The 17237-nt window shown below is 47.9% G+C and overlaps 1 protein-coding gene across 6 annotated transcripts in view; it reads right to left on the reverse strand.

The window, feature by feature from the left end:
* The window catches only part of RFTN1 (raftlin, lipid raft linker 1), a 129951-nt gene extending 126689 nt beyond the window's left edge, over positions 1-3262 (reverse strand). Inside the window, exon 1 of one of the 6 annotated variants that reach the window (XM_065587052.1) lies at positions 3169-3262. The gene's annotated coding sequence lies outside the window, so the exon portion shown is untranslated. Of the gene's footprint in view, positions 1-113; positions 224-990; positions 1412-3168 lie in introns of those variants that run through there. The other 5 variants (XM_008170495.4, XM_005297035.5, XM_042862010.2 and 2 more) reach the window with 5 other exon arrangements.
* Between the last annotated feature and the right edge of the window lie 13975 nt (positions 3263-17237).

Consider the following 17237-nt stretch of genomic DNA (forward strand, 5'->3'; position numbering starts at 1 on the left):
CAGGCATCATACAATAGCACCCTCCTCTGCTTGAAACCAGAGTGAAGCTGTACTACAGAGCTTAGATTATGTACATGGTAGCCTAAGATGGTTTTGGTCATTGTGTTGCTTACCTAATGGAAAAAAAAATCTCCAATTCCTTCCTCAATTCGGCCCTTATCATATGTATTCAGTTCTGGAGACAATATCTCCACCAAGGTGGTAACTGTGACCTGACTTACCAGCCCTAGGGATATAACTGCAATGTCCTGAAATCAAGGACACACAGCATCAAAGAATCAGAAGAGCTAGCCATGAACTAACGTGCTAGTTTTCAGCCAAGAGTATTTTGAATGAGCTGCCAGTTTAGTCCCAGCATCACCAAGGTGTACAGAGCTGCTTGTCAGAGATGAATCAATGCATGTACTTGGCTATTTATTTGGGGCCTGATCCAAAGCCCATGAAAGTCTTTGGAAACCCCAGCTGTCTTCATTGGGGTTTGGATCAGGCCCTCGAACAACAAGGAAACAAAGGGAAAGCTGGTTTTTTTCTGCCCAGCTACAGTTCATAACCCACCCCAACCCCAGAAGTGCCCTGTCGGAACTGAAGGCATCCAGGGGCTCATTAAAACAAAACGCAGTAAAAGCCCGTTATCCCATTGCTGCCGCCTATAACTCAGCTCCCCGTTCAGGAGAGGCGGGTGCCCGGGGATCCCTTGTCAAACTTCAAGAAGACGCAGAGGAAAAGCCTGCTCCCCGCTGCCCCAGGCTTTGCAGGACGGGAGAGCGGGCTCCCCTCCCGCCCAGGCGCGCACACCAGCCGCAGGGCAGCGCATCCCCCAGCCCAGGCGGTGACTACAGCGCTCCGCGCCCTCGCACCTACGCCCTGGGGGCGGCGGGAGACCCAGGCGGGGTCTCGGGGCAAGTCTGCCGGGCTAGCAGGGCTTGGAGCCAGCCGTAGCCCCGAGGGCTGGGGCGGGGCGGTGCCGGGCGGGGGTAGCGGATCCCTTACCTAGGGCGGGCTCCTCTCTGCTGGCTCGCTCCACCTCCGGCGCTCAGCGCCCGGGCAGGGACATGCTGTTGCCGCCGCCGCTCGCAGCCCGGCTTATCGCAGGGCAGAAAGTTTGTGCCGCGCAGCCCGGCCGGGGAGGTGGGGAGCGGAGTCTGCCGCTGCCCGGGGGAAGCAGCGCTTCTGGGACTGGGAGGCGCCTCGGCGGGGACAGGCAGCTCCGCGCAGAGCCCGAGCCGGAGCCGCTGCACTTCCTCTTCCTCTCAACCCGGCGGCACACGCTGCTCCGCTCCGCAGCCTCCCGCCAGAGCGCACGGGCCGCGGGGCTCAGGAGAGCGGCTCCTGCCCTCGGCACCCTTGCCTGTGAAGGGCATCACCCACCCACCAGGCCTAGAACGGCCTCTGTTCCTCACACCCACTGCCCGCTCCCCTGGGCCACTGTAGAACTGTCCTCCCCCTCATCACACCCAAACTCCGCTCCCCTTGGCCAGTCTAGAACTGCCCTCCCCATCATCACACCCAAACCCTGCTCGCCTTGGCCAGTCTAGAACTGCCCTCCCCATCATCACACCCAAACCCTGCTCGCCTTGGCCAGTCTAGAACTGCCCTCCCCATCATCACACCCAAACCCCGCTCGCCTTGGCTAGTCTAGAACTGCCCTCCCCATCATCACACCCAAAGCCTGCTCGCCTTGGCCAGTCTAGAACTGCCCTCCCCATCATCACACCCAAACCCCGCTCTCCTGGGCCAGTCTAGAACTGCCCTCCCCATCATCACACCCAAACCCCGCTCTCCTGGGCCAGTCTAGAACTGAGTCCCCATCATCACACCCAAACCGCACTCTCCTGGGCCCACTCTAGAACGGCCCTCCCAATCATCAGACCCAAACTCCACTCCCCTTGGCTAGTCTAGAACTGCCCTCCCCATCATCACACCCAAACCCACTCCTCTTGGCCTGCTCTGGAACGGCCCTCCCCCTCATCACACCCAAACCCTGCTCTCCTTAACCAGTCTAGAACTGCCCTCCCCATCATCACACCCAAACCCTGCTTCTCATGGCCAGCTCTAGAACTGCCTCCTCCTCATTACACTGAATCTCACTCCCCTTGGCCAGTCCAGAACTGCCCCCCCATCACACTAAAGCCCCACTCTCTTTGGCCAGTTCAGAACTGCCCCTCCATCATCACACTGAAATCCTGCTCCCCTTGGCCAGTCTAGAATTTCCCCCCTCCTTATCTCACGCACCCCTGCTCCCTTTGATGAGCTCTAGAACTGCTGCTTCCTCATCACACTCAAACCCTGCTCTCCTTAGCCGCCCTACTCCTATCACAATGAAGCCCAATGCCCTTGCCTATGTCTAGAACTTCTCCCATTATTAGTTTAGTCTCACCTTCAAGACACACAACCAGTGGTGTAATCGTGAAAAAAATAAGTGATTAAACATACCTGAACTAAACTCTATATTCCTCCAGAGAAGTCGGTAAACTCCCTTTACTCAAATTACCCTCAACTACACTACTGCACACTTTCAAGTGCACTGTCCCACTTTCACCCTTAACGTCATTGGAAGTCTTTTTGCAACCCAGGCTTACAAATGCCTTCCTCCCTGCTATGCTCTTTGTGGTTTAGAGACACATTGTGCTTAAACAGCTAAGAGAGGAGACTGTAAGTAAAGTGTAGGAATCCAGTTGCCATTATTAAAAACAAAATCTATTGTGTATTAATAGAAAACACTGCAGTAACAGTACTGAAAGCTGCAATATTGTGACCATGACTGCAGAATACTAAAAGTATTTAAGGCTGGTAATATGCATACATGAGATCTAATCACATGTACAACTCCAGACTGAACTGTCCTCCTACCACTTTTCTGTCAGGTGCTAAAGAATATAACCATTTTTAGTGGAGAGTGGCACAGCTTTTTTACCACATACAAGCTCTCAATGCACAGTCCACAGAGTTGGCTAATTAAGGGTAAAAAGGTGTGAGATGTAAACATATAAAATATTATTCTAAATTATATTGTGTAAAGAAGACACACAAAATAGAGAAAAGATTAAAGTAGAGGGACAAACAGAAGATTAAAGACAACATCAATAGTATAAAATGCTTCTTACCTATTTTTAACTATAAAGCAGCCACCTACCGCACATTTTTGTGTAAGTTTTCCAGTAGCTTTACCTTGTCTTTCACTCCCTCTTCTCTTTCTCCTTCCTTCTATTCTTCTTCTCTCTCCTTCTTTATTCTCGCTCTTTCCTTGGAGTTTTCCCTTTATTCTTTGCAGTGTTTTTCCTCTCTCTCCCTCTTTCTGTACCTCATCATTCCCCCCCACTCAATGGCTTGTCTGGCTTTCTGACTGTGTGAGAAAGCAGCATGCAGTCACATCAGGGGGCCATGTAATTACGCTGTTTTTCTGATACTGGTGTTAAAGCATATGGGGAAGAAGCACTAAATTTGTGGGCAAGGAGTGAAAGTACAGCTTTCCCAGTAGCATAATAAGCAAGTCCGTTCATGAATGGCTCCAGAACGCAGGTCCTGGGTGCTAGGCAGTGGGTTGCTGATGCCACAGGATTGGTGAACTGCACATCACAGATTGAACTTGAAAAATACCTTGCTTCAAAGCGATTAGGGGCTATTGCTATGCAAATACTTCCTCTGTCATAGGAAGGGACTCCAGCCAAAAAGAGAAGGTATCCAACCAAAATGAGTCCAGAATACACTGCTGTACTCCGTTCCTGCCATGAAGCAATTTTTACTTGAGAAAAGGAAAAAAACCTGTTAGTTTTCTAATTTCTTTTAAAATTTCCACTGGGTCATCTTTTTCAACCTTATAGACCGGACCATAGTTTTGCCAGCCACTATATATATAAAAAAATTTACTAGGAGCTGCTAGCTACTTTGAAAACTGAGGGCTAACATTAGAACTAAGGTGTCTAGCCTCACTGGCTCAGCTCCTTTCCAGTACTGAGCTAATGAACTGCTTTAACCCACCTTTGCACTCCTGGCCCTATGGAAGTCAATGTCAACATCAACAATCCCATGCAAAGAAGTTCCAATTTTTTCACAAAAATCTCTGGAGATGCTAGAAAGAGTCCTGGCCTGAGTTATAATGAGGAAAAGACAGAGGCTTCAAGCTTTGTGGCAGAAACAACTATGCACCTGAAAGTGCTCTGTGACCCACCAGAGGTATACAGCCTTAGTTTGAAAACCACTTTGGTAGGCAAAGCAAAACTGACATAAAGGTTATTATTTATACTACTGTAGGTCCTAGGAACCCTAGTCATGGACCAGGGCTCCATGGTGCTAGGTGGTATGCAAACACAGAACACAAACACTGCCCTATGGAGGTGAGTCTAGAACAAATTTAGGACACCAAGTAAAGCCCATCTTGTAAGGAGGGCTGGATTAACCTTTTGTGGGCCCGACGCCAAATATATTTGTGGGCCCCATGGGGGCAGTGGAGCATGGTGCAGGGGGGTCAGTCCCCAGAGTGAGGGGCGGGCCAGGGGCATGGCATGGCATGGCAGAGGTGGCCCCGCTCCACCCAGCCCAGTGCGAGGGCACTATTTACAAACTGGCCCTATGCTACCAGCATGCTGCTTCCCCTCGGGGATGGGCCCATGCTGCGTCACACATACCCCCCCGCCCAACACCGGAACACCCCTCCAATTCTCTATGGCCAGAGTCCTCCCAGACCCGCTATGCCCAACGCCCCCCCAGACCCTCCCACATATGCACAGTGCCCCCCTGCCCACAGCCCAACTGCCCAGCACCCCCCACAGAACCCCCATTCCCTAGTGCCCCAACACACAGATCTTCCCCACCAACTCACAATCCAGCAGCACCACCCCCCCCCCCCTGGCCCTCCAGAGACCCACTCCCCCACGCCCTGCCTCCTGGCCACACTCACTGGCCCTGCTGAGAAGTAACTGTGTCTGCTGGGCTAAGCTTCCAGTGCAGCCAGGGCTGGTCCTGGGGCGGGGAATCGCTCTGGCCCCTTGGGAGTGGCACGATCAGCCAGGCCAGGCCCTGCCCCGGCCATGCTCCCTCAGGACCCACTTGCCTGGAGAGGCCCCCAGCCAAGATCCCCCCACACACACACTATACCCCACCCTCCAATCGGCCGAGACTGGCCAGGCTTCTGCACCAGTCCCAGGCAGCTCAGCTCCAGGGACACAGGTTGGGCCGCACAGGTGGTAGGAAGCAGAGACTGCCTGGAGCCAGAGGTGCACTGGGGTCCGGCCAGGAGGCAAAGAAAAGCTGGTGGGTGGGGCCAGAGAGGAGCCCTCAGCTGGTGGGCAGGCAGGCTGAGAGGAGCAAGTGGGAGTGGGGGAAGCCAGCGGGCTGGTGGGGTCTCAGGGCACAGTGCAAGCAGAGCAGGCCGGGGCCCCTTCTGAGCATGGGCCTGGCTCCATGGCGCTATTGTAAACCCAGCACTGCTTGTAAGTGGGAAAGAGGACAGAGCAACATTTCTCTCAAAAGAGAAATCTGATGCTTGGTGATACTGCCACAGTATGAAAAAAACGCAAACTGCTTAGGCTTACAGGCTCACCAGCATACAGGCTCCTGCTGCACTTGCACTACATCCTGAATCCCCTCTATAGTACCACGTGATGCAGACCACAACCACTTTGGGCAATTCCATGGTTGGCAGGCCCATGCAATTGGGACTTGACAGCAGCTAGCCAGGGCAAATCTACCCCATGCAGCTATTCAGCCCCATGCTGACCCCCATCTCCTTTGCAGGCCTGCACTCCCATGAACAGTGCCAGCCTCTGATGCAGCACCAAGTGCATGCTAAATATGAAAGGACCAGAAAGGAGAATGGGAGGCTAGGGGACATGTTTGGAACTGGTTTCAATGTTTGCATTTTACATGAACTTTATTTTTGTTAAAAGTTTGGTGTTGATTTATTAATGCTGTGTTGGTGTGCGAATGGTAGCTGTCCTGCCTGACAATGGTTTAATATTGTGCTTTTCTAATATATGTTCAAAAATAAAGATTTTTATTTTATTAAAAAATTTCACTGCCATCACATCATATAGTTTACCTTTTATTATTTGAAATACAAACACATGATCAGGGATAACTGGGAAGTAGTATGCAAATACTTTTACTCAATACTTTTCTCTACATCAAGCCATAAATGTAAATGCACAGTCCTTGCCACTCGCCCCCCACTCTTCCGTCATAAACAGTCATGTCACTCACAACTACAATGCATGACAATCCACACACCCCTCCCTAACATTTCATAAGCGGTCACATCATTCATAATGACAATGCATGGCAATTCACCTCCCGCACACATACATTTCATTCTATGATGTGACATAAGAACAACCACACTGAGTCAGACTAAAAGGTCCATCTAGCCCAGTATCCTGTCTTCCGACAGTGGCCAATGCCAGGTTCCCCAGAGGGAATGAACAGAACAGGTAGTTAGCAAGTGATCCATACCCTGTCGCCCATTCCTGGCTTCTGGCAAACAGAGGCTAGGGACACCATCCCTGCCCATCCTGGCTAATAGCTGTTGCTGGCCCTATCTAGTTCTTTTTTGAACCCTGTTATAGTCTTGGCCTTCACAACATCCTCTAGCAAGGAGTTGTGTGAAAAAATACTTCCTTTTATTTGTTTTAAACCTGCTGCCTATTAATTTCATTTGGTGATCCCTAGTTCTTGTGTTACAGGAAGGAGTAAATAACGCTTTCTTATTTACTTTCTCCACACCAGTCATGATTTTATAGACCTCTATCATATCCCCCCTTAGTCATCTCTTTTCCAAGCTGAAAAGTCCCAGTCTTATTTATCGAATTATTCTTTGAGTGCTTGCTCATGTTGATTCCAAGTAGGTCACTCCCAAGCCTTACCTAGGCGGTGGGGTCGGAGTTCATGGAATCGCTGACTGAAGCAGTGCTCTGCCAAATGCTGCATTGTCCCCGGCATGCTGGGTAATGGCATGAGAAGTGAAAGTGTGGACTGAGGACCACATTGCCGCTCTACAGATCTCCTGGATTGGGACCTAGGCCAGGAAAGCCACCGAGGAGGCTCTAGTGGAATGTGCCATCAGGCAGGGGCAGGTATCATTGCTAGATCATAGCACGATTGGATACAGGATGTGATCCAAGATTCTATCCTTTGGGAGGATACCGGGAAGGCCCTTCATCCTGTCCACCACCATGACAAATGGCTGATTCGATTTACGAAACTGTTTTGTTCGTTCAATATAAAAAGCCAATGCACACCAAGCATCCAGGGAGTAGAGCTTCTGCTCCCAGTCATTAGCATGAGGCTTCAGGAAAAAAAATCGGAAGAAAAGTGTCTTGGTTAGGGTGAAAATGTGAGACGACCTTAGGAAGAAAGGTAAAGTGTGGCCGAGGCTGCACCTTATCCTTGTAAAATATGGTATAAGGAGGTTCAGATGTGAGGGCCTTGAGCTCGGACACCCTTCTAGCTGAAGTTAAAGTGACCAGGAAAGCCACCTTCCATGACAGGTAGAGCACTGAGCATGTTGCTAAGAGCTCGACTGAAGGCTCCATCAGCCTTGAAAGAATAAGATTAAGGTTCCAAGCCAAGGTCAGTTGCTGAACTTGTGGGTATAACCTATCCAGCCTTTTAAGAAAACACCGCATCATTAGGTTAGTGAAGACCGAGCGACCTGCCTCTCCTGCGTGGAATGCCAAAATGGGGGCCAGGTGAACCTTTATCAACAAGAACGACAAGCCATGCTGCTTTAAATGTAGCAGGTAGTCCAAGATAAAGGGTATTAATGATTGCGTCTGAGAGGTACGGCTGTGTGAACACCAGATTGAGAATCTCTTCCACCTGGCTAACTAGGTAGCCCTGATGGATGATTTCCTACAGCCAAGGAGAACCTCCCTAACAGGATCTGAGCATTTGAGCTCTATCGGGTTTAACCATGCAGCTTCCAAGCTGTGAGCTGGAGCAATTCCAGATTGGGATGCTGGAGCCGGCCGTGATGCTGGGTGATCAGGTCTGGAACTAAAGGTAGGGTGATTGGGGTGTCCACTGATAACTCCAGCAGCATGGTGAATCAGTGCTGGCAGGGTCAGGCTGGCATCACCAGCATCACTGAGGTTTTGTCCCTCCAGATCTTGAGGAGGACTTTGTGAACGAGCGGGATAGGTGGTAACGTATAGAACAGGTGGTCCTTCCATGGAAGGAGAAACACGTCTGCAAGTGAGCCCCGATTGTGATTCAGGAAGGAACAGAACTGTAGGCACTTCCTTTTGCTTTTCGTGGTGAACAAGTCGATCTGGGAAACTCCCCACTGTTGGAAAATGTTGTTCACCACATCTGGGTGAACAACCACTTGTGATTGTGAAAGGATCTGCTGATCTTCAGTTTCTTCATGAACCTATTGCAATTGCGCAGGTCTAGGATGGGTTTGAGACCGAGTGTCAAATGTGGACCTTATCAATGTGACCTGTTGTTCTACTTGCGTCTTGGAACGGCCCTTGACCACTAGCTTGTTTTGAGATCCGGGGAGGTAGGAAGCTTCCAGGAGTATTGAGTGGGCTATGCAGAAGTCCCAGAGCTTCAGAGCTTCCTGACATAGGGGAGAGGCACGTGTTCCACTCCGTCTGTTTACATAAAACATCACTGTTGTATTGTCCATCAGGGCTGATACGCATCTTCCTTCCAAATGAACCTGGAATGTTTGACAGATGAACTGCTCTCAGCTCCCTGACATTGATGTGAAGCAACAACTCTGCTGAAGACCAGAGGCCCTGAGTTCTGTGCTCTCCATCCCATTGCCAACGCATCGGTGACCAGACATAGTGAGGGGTGCAGTTTGGAGAAGAGAACCATTGCGCACACCACTCGTGGCTTGAGCTACCACTGAAGAGTCTCGAGAACTCACGGTGAGAGTGGGACTACTTTGTCCAGACTGTGTCTGAGTGGTCAATACACTGATGCTAGCCAGGCCTGGAGAGGTCTGAGCCTCACCCTCGTCATGTGCCATGTGCCCAAGAAGCTTTACGCAATTCCTTGCACTAGTTATGGGGCACTGCCTGAGGCCCTGTATAATGTTGTGCATAAACTTGAAAATGAGACTGTGGTAGGAAAGCCCTGACTTGCCTTGAGCCTAACACCACCCCTATAAACTGTATTCTCTGAGTAGGAGATAGAGTTGACTTTTTGCACATTCACCAGGAGATCGAGTGTCGAATGTGGACCTTACCAATTTGACCTGTTGTTCCACTTGCATCTTGGAACGGCCCTTGACCAACCAGTTATCAAAGTACTGTAATATCAGTAACTGCCTTTTCCTCAGGAAGGCGGCTACGATTGAAGTGCGTTTGGTGAATACCCAAGGGGCCGATGACAGGCCAAAGGGGAGGACTGTAAATTGGTAGTGAGTGTGCCCCACTACTATGAATCTTAGAAACCTCCTGTGGGGTGGGATTATGGAAATGTATAAGTATGTGTTCTTAAATCGAGGGCGGCACACCAATCCCCTGGATCCAGGGATGGGATGGCGGCGGCCAAAGAGACCATATGGAACTTCAGTTTCTTCATGAACCTGTTGCGATTGCGCAGGTCTAGGATGGGTTTGAGACCCCTTTGGCTTTCAGTATGAGGAAGTACCAGGAGTAAACCCCCCTGTCCCTTAGTTCCTGTGGAACCTCCTCTACTGCTCCTGCCAATAGGAGGGTTTGTACCTCCTGTATTAGGAGTTGCTAATCAGAGGGGTCCCTGAAGAGGGACGGGGAAGGGAGGTGGAAGGAAGGGGTTGAACTGAATTGGAGAGAATATCCCAGATCTAACGTGCGTAGTACCCAACGGTCCGAGGTAATTTGGGACCACACCTGGTAGAAATGGGATAGACAGTCCGAGAAGGGTAGTAACATATCCAGGATTTGGGTTGGTGTGTCGCCCCTGGGCACATTTTCAAAAAGCCTGCCTAGAGCCTGGGGGTTGTCTCAATGACCCCAATCCCTTGTTGTTAGGGGGTTGAGATTGGCGATCCCAATAGTTTCTGCCCCTTCTTCTAATAAAGTTCTGCCTAGAGTGCCCCGATATGGGTGTGGTATAGGTTGGGGCTTAAAATGATTGTGCTGGGTGGCGGGTGTGTGCAACCCCAGAGATTTTAAAGTGGTTCAAGAGTCTTTTAAGCTATGGAGCTTTGAGTCCATTTTTTCTGAAAACAAAGAGGAGCCCTCGAACAGGAAATCATGAATAGTCTCTTGAACCTCCCTCGGGAGGCCTGAAGTCAAGAGCAATGACGTATCACAATCCCCAAAGATATGGTGCGGGTTGCTAAGTCCGCCGAGTCCAGCAAGGCCTGCGATGAGGTCCTCGCCACCACCTTGCCCTCATCAACCAAGGCAGAGAACTCAGACTTGGAGTCTGCCACCACAAAGTCTTTAAATTTGACATTGCATCCCAGGATTTAAAGTTATAGCAACTGAGATCACCTGCTGGTTCACAGTGTGAAGCTGGAGCCCTCTGGTGGAGTACACTTTCCTCCTGAAGAGATCCAGCTTCTTCACATCCTTTGCCTGGGAGTGGAGCCCTGATGCCCCTGCCTTTCCCGCTTGTTAACAGCCGCCACTACCACCAAGTCCAGTGGTGGGTGCATAAGCAGATATTCATACCCCTTTGATGGCACAAAATATTTTCTTTCAACCCCTTTTGCTCTGGGGGTCAGAGAGGCCGGTGTCTACCACAGGGTCTTAGGCTACATCTACACTACAGGGGGGAGTCGATTTAAGATACGCAAATTCAGCTACGTGAATAGCGTAGCTGAATTCGACGTATCTCAGCCGACTTACACCGCTGTGAGGAGGGCGGCAAAATCGACCTCTGCGGCTTCCTGTCAACGGCGCTTACTCCCACCTCCGCTGGTGGAGTAAGAGCGTCGATTCGGGGATCAATTGTCGTGTCCCGACGGGACGCGATAAATCGATCCCCGAGAGGTCTATTTCTACCCGCCGATTCAGGCGGGTAGTGTAGACCCAGCCTTAGTGATTTCCTGAATTGTTTTAATAAAGGGGAGTGCCACCCTGGTGGGGCCTGTAGGGGATAAGATATCCACCATAGGGTCCGACACCTCAGTGACTTCCTCCATCTGGATACCCAAATTCTGTGCCACCCTTCTTAGGAGCTCTGGGTGGGCTCTACTATCTAGTGGGGCAGGTGCTGAAGATGTTCCTGCTACTGCCTCAGTGGGTGAGGATGACGAAGAGGCCCGGGCTGATAAGAAGCCTTCTTGCTCCACCACTTCCTTGATGTGCACCCAGTAATCGGTGTCAGTGCCCATCTCTGTGCCTACTGCAGTGTCGACGATGGTGTCATCTGCAGTTCTGGTTGCGGTGCCAGCCGTGGTGCCGGTAGTGGCACCGCGAGAGAGCTCTCTGGTCCTTGATGGGGCTCGTCCATCTGAGGCGACCTAGAGGGATTGCTCTGAAAAGGACCCCTGTGATTGGTGGTATGCCCACAGGGTCCAAAAGGGTCTGCCACTATACTGGCCACGGCTCGGGTAGAAAGGATTGTACCATTTCTGGTCTCTGGGGATGCCGCTGTGCTCAGTGCCGACTCCTCCTAGACATAGGACTCCACCTCCAAGTCTGATGCAGAGGAGTCCAACTGGAGAGACCATGGTGGCGTGGTGTCAGACTGCGCTGGGGAGAGGGCGAGCAGTGCCACGTCATCACCGGCTTGCCCCTTGATGGCACCGGTGGTCTTTGCAGTGCTGGAGGCTTCAGGACCGATGACCTCTCATGTTGGTCGGGAGAGTGTGGATCTGTCAGGGCTATCAGGTCACTGGCTGCCTCAAAGGTCTCTGACGTGGAAGAGAGATCTAAGTCTTCCACTTGACCCTCTTCCCCTGGCGCCGGACTCAACGGACCCCTCTGCGGGCCTGGAGTCAACAGTGCTGCTTCCTGTACGGATGAGGCAGAGTGGCCCGGCACAGTCACGCTCCATTAGCAGGCTCATGCTCAGTCATTCGAGCAGGCAAGCACTCTCTGTCCATCTTTTTATGCTTCTTACGTGGCACCGGCGACTGCGAGCAGTGCCAGGACTCCGCACATGAGGCACTCTTCAATGCTGGGAGTGGTGGTGCCAGGACAAAATATTAAGATGTTTATGCACAGATTTTGTGCCATTTGTGTGTTATACCCCTATTCCTACACTATGTCTACCTTGTCTATTTAGTTTGTAAATTTAGATTCTTTGGGACAGGGACCATCTACTACTCTGTGTTTGTGCAGTGCCTAACATGATGAGGTCCCATTCTTGGTTAAAATGGTACAGCCCACTAGGGGGGATAGAGTTTATCAGTACACATATGCTTACAAAGATACTGCTTATTTCTGTGAATTTAGGGGGAATATGCTATAGCGACATAAGCACTTATATACTGGTATAGCTGTATTCACACTAAGGGGTTGCACCACTTTATATCTGTTTCTAAATAGATATAATTAAAGCAGTACATAAAGAGAGTGTGTGGGAAACTCCTTAAGGAGACTGTCCAGTACAGATGACAAACACCAGCTGCAGTCAGCAAAAAAATTAAAGTCTTTTAAAACACCAAAACAAAACTCCCATCCCCAGCAAAGTCTTAAAAAAGGAGAAGTGCCAGGGATTATATGAAGTCCAGAAGGAACTTCACTAACCTCTGAGGATAGGACAAGAAGCAATGGGCTTAAAATGCAGCCAGGGCAGTTTAGGTTGGACATTAGAAAAAACTTCCTGTCAGGGTGGTTAAGCACTGGAATAAATTGCCTAGGGAGGTTGTGGAATCTCCATTATTGGGGATTTTTAAGAGCAGGTTGGACAAACGCCTGTCAGGGATGGTCTATCTAGATAATACTTAGTCCTGTCTTGAGTGCAGGGGACTGGATTAGATGACTTCTCAAGGTCCCTTCCAGTTCTGTGATTCTATTGCAACTGATTTTAAATGGAGATATAAAATCTACAGATACTACAGTAATAGGTAGCAGTATAAACCCCAAGACAGATAGAAATACTGTATATTCTCTGTAGTAAAATAGATTTAGGCTGGCTTTGACCTCAATTTTTAAAGTGATTTTTAATTTCTAATTAATGTGAAGGCACATGGAATAACAATACAGAACAGATTTTCTGTATGTTTTAGAAATGTAAAGAAAAAAAAGGAAATATTTTCAGTAGAATTAGAAGCAATCTAGGACTTTGAGATGAAGATATGCAATTTTACTTTGTTTTGGAACAGACATTGCACATTTCCTCTCTTCTGGAAATAGCAAAAATGGATTCTACATAGCTGTGGCTTTACTTTCTGCATTGGCTGCTTTTTGGCATATGAATGTAGTTAATATTTTAGTTTTGACTTCCAGAGCCCTTAATGGGTCGGTTTCTACTGTAAGTTGTTGTTCAAGCTTCTGCACCCTACCTTTGCTCTCTGGGGCTGGGGACACAAATGGTACAGCTCATCTAAGTGTCCCTCCTGCTCCAAATCTTTAGAATGCCTGTTCCCCTAACATGATGAGTGCCATGGGCTATATCTTTAAAAGGGTATAGAACTTGGTAAGAAGTTTGCCCTTAGCACTGTAATTGATTTTGTTTGATCTGTTTTTAAACTTGTGAGAATTTCAGTCCCTGTTGCCATAACTGAACTGTTATGTCTGTGAAGTGCCTAAAATGCAATTGGATCATATAGGCAGTATATATATAATAGCAAATAACATAGGCAAAATTATAGGGCTAGGTAGGAGTCCTACTGTCTGTTCAGATTTCCCCTATGTACACAAAAGGTATTGGGGTAATTCTTTCCCCTGCACACAGAGTGCACTCCACAATGTTAAAGACAGAACTGGATGGAACATTTCTGACAAAAAGAATTGTCAAGCCAAAAAGGAAACATCAGTTCTGACAAATTTCAACAAATGTAGGGGTGGAGGGAGAGAAATGGAGGATGGGAAGAAGAGAGAGATACATGCCTATGGTTAGGACACTGGCCTGAGATGTGGGAGACAAGTTCAATTCCCCGTTCTGCCCGATTTAGAACAGGGACTCAAACCTGGGTCTCCCACAAGTGCTCTAGCCACCCACAAGGGGTCGATAGACAGACACGCACATGCCCCTTCGCCAGTCAAAAGCTCAGATTTCAAACAAAAATGGATATTTTGACACAATTCTGGTTTTTTGCAAAGATGTTTGAAAGGTTTTTGTTTCAATGGGAATTGCAAATTCCAACACCACAAAAGTTGCTGTGAAATGGAATGGTCATCCTCCAGGAGCCAGCACTAGCTAAGGGTCTGCTTGTGGGAGAGAGCATTGCTGGAGTGTTCAGAATTCACATTCCTCTACCACACGTGGCAGCCACCCAGGCTGGCTCTAGAGGACAAGGAAGAAATAAATCATCTTCTTCCAAAACATGGACATCATGGAACTTCTGTGGTTTCATGGATATTATTATTCAAGTTAACTCTGATCTAGATCAAAGCTAGCTCTTATATGTCAACACTGCTGCAGTCCCACCTCCCAACTGCAGTGTTGATATACCCTAAAAAAAACACATGTCCAGTAGCAGCCTTATACACAGTTTTGTACTACGTGGATCAGGCACTAGAGGGCAGCATGCATCACACAAATTTAAGGATGCCTGATATTCCATGCGGCATCAAGACACTAGTCAATGTATCACATGATAACCAAGCAACACGAATGGGGCCCTACCAAATTCATGGTTCATTTTGGTCAATTTCACTGTCTTAGGATTTTAAAAATAATAAATTTCATGATTTCAGGTATTTAAATCTGAAATTTCAGTGCTGTAATTGTAGGGGTCCTGTCCCAAAAAGGAGTTGTGGGGAGGTTGCAGGTTATTGTAGGAGGGAGGTTGCGATACTGCTACCCTTACTTCTGCGCTGCTGCTGGTGGCAATGCTGCCTTCAGAGCTGGGCAGCCGGAGAGTGGCGGCTGCTGACTGAGGGCCCAGTTCTGCAAGCAGCAGCACAGAAGTAAGGGTGGCATGGTATGGTATTGCCACCCTTACTTCTGCACTGCTGCTGGCGTGGCGTTGCCTTCAGAGCTGGGCACCTGGCTAATAGCCACCACTCTCCAGCTGCCCAGTTCTGAAGGCAGCGCAAAAGTAAGGGTGGCAATACCACGACCCCCCTGAAACAACCTTGGGACCCTTCTGCAACTCCTTTTTGGGTCAGGACACAATTTGAGAAACACTGGTCTCCCCCATGAAATCTGTATAGAATAGGGTAAAAGCACACAAAAGACCAGATTTCACTGGGGGAGAGGGGAAGGAATGGGAGGGGGGCGGCACACACCAGATTTCACCGTCCATGATGCATTTTTCATGGCCATTAATTTGGTAGGGCCCTAAATATGAAATTACAAAGGACACAAGATGTTCAGGGTATAAAAAGCATATTTGTTAAAAAAATGTAAATCCCCTGAGGATCCCTGGAGAACGCCTTATATATGATGTGTGTATATAATATACACTATTCGCAAATGGCACTTTGTGTACATATGCACACACATGATATAGGACCTCCTTCAGGATCATATATGGAATTACCTTCCTTTTACAAAGATCTAATACCAGATGTTTATGCTGTAAACAGTATGACCTTTCAAAATACTGGAAGTGGTAGAAAACATTTGTTAATAAAGAACTATCATTGGCCTATAGAATAAAGAAAAGAAAGTTTATCTTGGGAATTTTAAAGGATTTTCCCCCACTATTACAATTTACTGAATTTTGTGAATTATCAAGCAAGCAAATGAAGGATTAATCAGAAGTGTACTTTGTTCATTTATTTGAAGAGTGTAATTCACGTTGACAGTACTTCATAATATTGTAGTAATTATTCTATAATGCTATCTTAGAAATACAGCCACAATACTACTCTGGCATTAAGTATTTGCTAAGAAATGGAAAGTAACTGTTGGTATCTTGTGTGGTATCAGATGCGTGGATTAGCAAGACTGCTGTATTTTTGCTTACTGTGAATGGTGCACATTTAAATTCATAATCAGCAATGTATACATTTTTATAAATGAACCTTACGAATTTTTTTTAAGCTTACATGGTCAAAGTTATTTACAATAACTACATAATTATTTTTCTAAGAAATGGACTTTGTCATTGGACAATGTTAATTCCAGAATGAGAACATTTCAGAAGAAATTTTCTAGTGTAGAATCAGCCCTGGAAGCTGAAACACTGGAAAAATCCCTGATCCTCAGCTGGGCAATCCCCCAATCAAGTCAGGGCACAGGGGACTGATCTTGCGAGATGCTGGACATCTGCAGCTCCCATTGGCTTCAGTTGCAAAGACAGCATTTCTCAATTTCAGGCCCTATATCTAGCACACTTAGCAAGAGCTGATTGTACTTTAAATGAGTGGGCACATGTCAGTGTCAGACCCCTACCTGCTCATATGAATGGAACAGAGGAATTGGGGTAAATTTTGAAGAGTCGAATAACATTCTTATCCATTTAAATCCTAACTCCACTTGGTAAAGGAGGAGACAACAAGAATAGATCCTATGCCTTTCAGTTTACATTGCTAAAGATATCTATTGTGGTATGATCATTTGTACCCTAGGAACGGTAATGAAAGACAACTCATTTCACAAAGCTAAACTGAAATTTCTGTACTTTTAATAAAAAGAGTCAGACTAGCTCAAGAGTTGCATCACGCTGTGCTGCAGGATTCACATTATGAAAGACAGTCACTCTAGAGTCCTATTTGGATAACAGAATATTAAGTTTCCAAAGTTACTATATTAGGTTTTTGTTAGCTTAAAGCCCCATCTGCTGGCTGATGATTAAATTTCATCATGGCCCCTACCAAAGGAAGACATGTGCCTATTATTCTAATACCTCTAGGTAGCAATATGCTGTCACAGCAACTCAGATAACTCTATGTGGAAGATGTGATGCCTGGCTGGGTGCAGTACTGTGTGTATAGATGAAAAAATGGTTACGTACCTTACAGTAACAGCGATTCTTTGGGATATGTTGTCCACATATATTCCACTTCTGACGCACATGCACCCCATTCACATGAGACCAGAATCTTTAAGAACAGCACTTTCCATTAGGGACAAGCTTGCACCCCGTATGTCCTCTGGTGCCCCATAACAGAGGGCATAAAAAAGCAGGGTGGCTGCTACCATTCTCCAGTTCCTTCACTCATGTTGAATCCAAATCGTCAGGGATTCTGCAGTAGTGGGGAAGGAGGATGGATCATAGAATATATGTAGACAAT

The sequence above is a fragment of the Chrysemys picta genome, chromosome 2 (assembly GCF_011386835.1).
Source record: "Chrysemys picta bellii isolate R12L10 chromosome 2, ASM1138683v2, whole genome shotgun sequence".
Lineage (NCBI taxonomy): Eukaryota > Metazoa > Chordata > Testudines > Emydidae > Chrysemys > Chrysemys picta.